Genomic DNA, 7,517 nt, shown 5'->3' with positions numbered 1-7,517 from the left:
TTTTAACTGGTTTTTAAATTTGTCTTCGGCATATTTAAATATGCGAGTCTACACTTTCTTGGATATCTCAGTTCATTTGATATGTATTCGAGCTTTTAATTTCTTTCTAGATTTTCTTTTTCTTGTTGTCATACTCTGTACAGAATTCCTACCCAGCATCTTCTCTCTTCCGTGTGTGCGCATCCTACATTTTTCCTCCCAACCGAGTTGGGCCAAACCCATATCTTTCTTTTGTTTTTATTTTGTTTTTCTCTATTTCCTACCCAACCACTCCTTCTCTATTTTTTTCTTCCCCATGGGCCTGGCCGAAGTGGCCCATCTCTCCCAACCAAGGAACCCCTCTCCTCCTTGTAGGTTCACAACTCACAGAAGATGAAATCTCAACTGCCACCTACGTACACACATAGAAACTCTGCACCTTCCTTTAATGCTTCCTCCCTTCCTATTCCTCTCACGCCTCCTCTTCTTTTCTTCCTCTGTACGTTCACAATCTACAGAGACTAGAAACGTAAGGTACATAAGAGAAATAGCCCCTCCTCTAACTTACCTTAAATCTCATTCCTTTCCAAAACTGCAGGCACCATGCTATGCGCCTCCACCTCCTTTTCCAATTCTCATGACACCCAGCCTTCTCCCTTCCTCTCTATCTCCAGAAACTCTGTCCAAAGAATGATGCACCATGGACACCAATTCTCCATCCCGTTGATGCAGGCCCTCCCCATCCATGCCCTTGCACCAGAAGGTTCCCCTCAACACCATGATTCCATTCAGGGAAGAAGGAACGTGATCCGTCAAGCACACACGAAGAATTCTGCATGTCCGGGTACACTGTTCATCAAGTTCGTCGCATTGTTCCATCAAACTCGGTGAGCCTCTATCAAATTCCTTTTGCATGCTTACTTGTCATCACCTAGTGTATCCCGTAGACATCATGATTCAACCTATCTCTGTCGTTGGCCGCGTGTGTCCAAAACCGAATTCGATTCGATGGCATAGGCATAATTCTTTAGTTTTGTTCATCATATGACTTTGAGCCCAATAGATAAAATTCTCCATATGACCGTAGAAATCCAGTGATGGGGTTAGATTGTGGGTTCTATCTTGTGATCGGTAGAAGAGATATAATCTTAGTCGTTTTTTTTGTATGGAATCGAAATAGGTTTTGTGTTGGTAAAACTTTTCTATTGGTATGTTATTTCTATGTCTCTCGTTATGCCTAGGAGTATCAAATGGTTTACTCGATTGATTTGAAGGTGCGTTTTATTTTTTTGTAGCATTTCGTATAGATAACTTTGTGCATCATCTAAAAGTATGATATGCCTTTCTATTAGTTCCTTCGAGTTATTACCTTGTGTAGGAGTTGATTGGTGCATTAGTTATCATCCCTCATACATGATTGGTGCGTGTTATTATTTTAATTAGATTTGGAGCATTATTAGTGTAATCTTATTTTCATTATTTTGGTTATGTTTGATACTTATTGTTTGCGAGCGTATAATAATTGGTGAACGCTCGACATGGTTATATTTATGTGGAATTATTCTAAACTTTGCTTTATGTATCGAATAATGGAATATTTCATGTTTCGATTATTTCTTTTGTTTAGAATGAATATATCTTAGATATATTTTCTATATTCATTTACATCCATGTAGCATGTGTGTTTTACATATTCAAAATCATGTCATGCCTATGATAGTGGTCCGTCAATCTATTATTTTGTTGTTTAGTTTCTTTATAGTAGTTATCTTGAATTGGCATGTTAACTTAGAACATAGCCATGGTTGTGATGAATTACTTGTTGTAGGCACTCTATTAGCATTTTAATTATCTATCGCATCATGCGTGGTTCAAGATCACTTTCTCACTTTCCTAAGTTGTGTGACATGTCATGTTTTATGTGTTATTTTAGTAGCAACTTTTGAGTAATTGTTAACGCAATTTTGTAGATGTTTATTGTTTAGTGTTGCATGGATAGTTGCTTTATGTCATTGTTGTATTTGCATTTTATATATAATTTATTCATTGTGACATAGAGTTCAGTTTATTGTTTCTTGGTAATTAGCAAACGTGTTATATTTACCTAGGATAGTAGCTATGCATGCTTAGTTGATTGACATGTCATATTAATATTTACTCAAGTAGAAGGCATATTTGGTTGTATGCCTACCATGTGTTATATCATTGGTAGTTTGTACCTTATGTTCATACATTTGGTTAATGTTTACTTGGTAGATATATCATAGTGATTTGTTGATACCATACATTCTTTTATTTAGGAATTTCTTGCCTTATCAATACCATGTCATGATGATCGATTATACAACTTCATTGCATAACGCGTGTGTGTACCAATCTGTGTGTTGTATGATGCTTAGTTGTGTACCTTTTATATATTTGCAAGTGTATGATGACTACATAGAAATGCATGTCATCTTGTTATTCATGCTTCTATAACACATGTTGATTTGGTTGATGAGATGATCTAGTTCTATACTTTCCTACGTGCTTAGTATGCTTCCATGTTCTCATATATCATAACTAGCATGGTATTGTTGTATGCTAACGTCGTGCTTGATCTTTAGGTCACTTGTTATCAACTAGGTTATCTCATAGTTACACGTTGCATTTTATTAATAGCATATTTTGGTATCTCGTGTCATGATCATCCATGCTTAGCATCATATCTGGTTTAGCTTACTGTTGCATTTGTGGTATGCCTAAGTCTAGACATCAAGTCATGCTAGTTATCTTTCATGTGTTATTATATTCCATGTGTTATAGTTGTACTTGTGTTGCTCATATATGCTTGACTTGTCTCATGTTAGTGTTATGAGTGTTTGGCACATGTTGCATTAGCTCATCACATGATTAGGATAGTTCACCTTTCAATAGTTGAGTTGTGTCCTTCTCGTATGCTTAGTGCATATTGTTGCTTTGTTGTTAATCATGTTGTGGTAATATTTTTGCTAGAGGTCATTTGGATATTAGTTGTTTCCTTTATTATAAAGAGTGTCCTAGTTTAGTATCTTCTCATGGTCACTCATATGTTTAATGCTTTTGTTATTAGATAAGACCTCTTCACGATTCTATACTCACATGCCTTGTACGATGTGTCTGGTTATTTAATTTTCCAATTTTTTTGTGATAGCATTGGTTTGTCTTTTGTCATAGAAATGCTTGCTAATAGTTGTTATGATTTGCGTTTAGTCTTTGCTTATTGTTAACCATTATAGAATATTTGGATACATCCAAATATTTACTTGTGGTTGATTATTAATCTTAATCATATCATGCCTGGATAGTAGTTCACTCTTTTGTTCCATGTCTTGTATAGTTTCTTGTTAATTGTTTGACAAATGACTTGGTTTGTTATAATAGAGTTGATCCTATTTTATATTAATAATGTTATAGGGTTAGACCTAGGTTAATTCGATTCATGTTGTTGAGTGATGTATGATTGCTTAACTAGTATGGTTTGTAATGTGTGTTTGTTTGTCTTATGGAACACTTGCTTTTGAATTTTTATATAGTTGGTGTATATGTTTGGCTATTGTTGACCATTTTAAGTATTTAGATTCTATCTAAATATTTATTTATGGTTAACTCTTACCTTTTCGTACCATGTTGTGATCATTTAGTTAAATGCATAGGGTGCTTCCACTTCATGTGTGTGGATGCCATTGTGTTGGTTATATAGTAGTTTCTTATATAGTTAGTCGTGATGTGTAGTGGGCACTACATGTGGTCAATAGCATAGTTTGTACCGAGACGTTAGTCTTGTTGACAAGCCCTGATTATCCATCGTCAACCTAAAGCCTGTCAATTCATTGAGTCCTCTACTTACCTTCCAATCATGTTATCTCTTTTGGAATCTCCATCTGATCAATATCTTGCTATCCATCCAGTCTTAATTGTTTTGGATGTTATTTGGATTTACTTTTGCTTTGGTATTTATGGTTTGTCTTTGCTATCATTACGACGGGTAGGGAGTGACGACGATGTTGGACATGGACAGAAACAGGTTACCGAAGAAGGACTCAACAACGAAGGCATGCCTCCTTCTTTGATCATACTTATCCTATGGTTTACAAAATTGCATTGAGTTTTATTATTACTATTGTGCATGCTATTTTAATTCTCATAGCTAGCGTGTTGATTGACACATTACCTTGATCCGCTTGTCGCCTATTTACTTGACACCTGAGTAGAAGTATAAGGTTCCCGTAGAGTAGAAATGCTTAGCCATGCTTATCACCCTATAGGTGCCTTGTTGAATGATCTCTGAGTCATTGACAGTTGAAACTTATTGCCGAGCTAGGCCCGTTGGCCCTTGTTAACCTTCTCTATCCTCTTCTACTCTGGGTGAAACTTACCATCTGAATACTAGCGCGGGCGACAGCTGAATCAAGGATTGAAGGAGCGATTGGCCTCCCTTCACGAGTTGAAGGGGGCAATCAGTCGTCCGTGCCGCATGAGGCCTAATAAGTCTTGGATTTGAAGATTGTGATAACAGTACAACCACATGCTATATGGGCACTGGCTTGGTTAAGTAAGCTAGTCAGCCTTAGGTGTCGATGTCGCCGTACCGCAGATGGGATATCTACCTTGCGAGGAGTATTCTCAGCACAGATGGGGGGACCGGTTTGAGGACGTACTCTCAGTTCCGTGCGCCAGACCCGGTGGGCATGTCACATCTTTAGGGGATCTAGTCCAAAGACCTCGTCACAATCTCCCTACCGGTATACCAGATGGTGTACTACGCTAGTGACGGCTAGTGGCAACAAGTCGGGATTGTGTCATGTGGGTAAAGTGTACAACCTCTGCAGAGTGTAAAACTATTCGAATAGCCGTGTCCACGGTCAAGGACAGCACATGAATCTTTCTCGACATACAGGACATGTCTTGCTTATTCCCTCTTTACCCCTATTCTTGGAACCTATGAAGAGTGTGAGTTGATCGAGGATCATCACTTTGATGAAAGCTATTCTGGAGATAAAACACATTCTCATCAAAAACTGCTTTTATCCAACTGCTTTATTTGTCAAATAAAATTAGCTTTATGCAAATGAGCCATACAGCCTTCCTTTGAAGCCACTTGTAGCTATTAGGTCCTTCCCCGAGGGAGGCATGTTGAGTACGTAATGTACTCATGGCAATAATTTTGTTGACAACAGAGTTCCATGAAGACGAAGGTGATGACTACGACTACTATGGCGATCTATAGGAGTGAGGTCACGTGGACTACATCGACTGCCTGTGGCTGAGATGGAGTCACTACGCATTTTACTTTCCGCTATTTTCTGATTGTAAATGTCATGAGACATCTCACTAGGTATGTCTTGTGACAAATATACTACTTGTAATTATTTTACGTATTCTGCAATGATATCATTTCGCTGTGTTGTCAACAATGATCCTGGGGTTGACAAATATACACAAGAGGGTCTGGAAGTTAATTCCGGGTTCTCACAATGCAATAGAGAGATAACCATAAGGATTTTGCCAGTTGTTGATAACTTCAACAAAACATGATCATCTCATACAACAACTTATATCTCATCACATCTTGACCATATCACATCACAACATGCCCTGCAAAAACAAGTTAGACGTCCTTTACTTTGTTGTTGCAAGTTTTACGTGGCTGCTATGGGCTGAGCAAGAATCGTTCTTACCTACGCATCAAAACCACAACGATAGTTTGTCAAGTTGGTGCTGCTTTAACGTTCGCAAGGACCGGGCGTAGCCACACTCGGTTCAACTAAAATTAGAGAAACGGACACCCGCCAGCCACCTGCATGCAAAGCACGTCGGTAGAACCAGTCTCGCGTAAGCGTACGCGTAATGTCGGTCCGGGCCGCTTCATCCAACAATACCGCCGAACCAAAGTATAACATGCTGGTAAGAAGTATGACTTATATCGCCCACAACTCACTTGTGTTCTACTCGTGCACATCATCAACGCATAAAACTTAGGCTCGGATGCCACTGTTGGGTAAAGTAGTAATTTCAAAAAAATTCCTACGCACACGCAAGATCGTGGTGATGCATAGCAACGAGAGGAGAGAGTGTTGTCTACGTACCCTCGTAGACCAGCAACAGAAGCGTTGACACAACATAGAGGAAGTAGTCATACGTCTTCCTAATCCGACCAATCCAAGTACCGAACGTACGACACCTCCGAGTTCTGCACACATTCAACTCAGTGACGTCCCTCGAGCTCCGATCCAGCAAAGTGTTGAGGGAGAGTTTCTTCAGCACGATGGCGTGATGACGGTGATGATGTTCTACCGACGCAGGGCTTCGCCTAAGCACCGCTACGATATAACCGAGGTGGAATATGGTGGAAGGGGGCACCGCACACGGCTAAGGAACGATCACGAAGATCAACTTGTGTGTCATGGGGTGCCCCCTTGCCCTCGTATATAAAGGAGGGAGAGGGGGAGGTGCGGCCGGCCCAAGGGGTGCGCCTGGAGGAGTCCTAATCCCACCGGGAGTAGGACTCCCCCATCTTGCCTTGTTGGAAAAGGAAGGGGGAAGGGAGAAAGAGGAAAGGGGGGCGCCGCCCCCCCCTTCCTTGTCCTATTCGGACTAGGGGGGAGGGGGCCTGCCCTGGCCGGTCCTCCTCTTCTTCCTTAGGGCCCATGTAGGCCCAATAACCCCCGAGGGGTTCCGGTAACCCCCCGGTACTCCGGTAAAATCCCGATTTCACCTAGAACGTTTCCGATATCCAAATATAGGCTTCCAATATATCAATATTTATGTCTCGACCATTTCGAGACTCCTCATCATGTCCGTGATCACATCCGGTACACCAAACAACCTTCGGTACATCAAAACACAAAAACCCTAATTACGATCGTCACCGAACTTTAAGCGTGCGGACCCTACGGGTTCGAGAACTATGTAGACATGACCGAGACACGTCTCCGGTCAATAACCAATAGCGGAATCTGGATGCTCATATTGGCTCCTACATATTCTACGAAGAACTTTATCGGTCAGACCGCATAACAATATACGTTGTTCCCTTTGTCATCGGTATGTTACTTGTCCGAGATTCGATCGTCGGTATCTCAATACCTAGTTCAATATCGTTACCGGCAAGTTTCTTTACTCGTTCCGTAATACATCATCCCGCAACTAACTTATTAGTTGCAATGCTTGCAAGGCTTGAGTGATGTGCATTACCGAGAGGGCCCAGAGATACCTCTCCGACAATCAGAGTGACAAATGCTAATCTCGAAATACGCCAACCCAACAAATACCTTCGGAGAGCACCTTTATAATCACCCAGTTATGTTGTGATGCTTGGTAGCACACAAAGTGTTCCTCCGGTAAACGGGAGTTGCATAATCTCATAGTCATAGGAACATATATAAGTTATGAAGAAAGCAATAGCAACAAACTAAACGATCAAGTGCTAAGCTAATGGAATGGGTCAAGTCAATCACATCATTCTCCTAATGATGTGATCCCGTTAATCAAATGACAACTCATGTCTATGGCTAGGA

Source organism: Triticum urartu, chromosome 5A (assembly GCF_056163025.1).
Source record: "Triticum urartu cultivar PI428250 chromosome 5A, HENAU_Tu73, whole genome shotgun sequence".
Classification (NCBI taxonomy): Eukaryota; Viridiplantae; Streptophyta; class Magnoliopsida; order Poales; family Poaceae; genus Triticum; species Triticum urartu.
Note: the sequence above shows the minus strand (reverse complement) of the source record.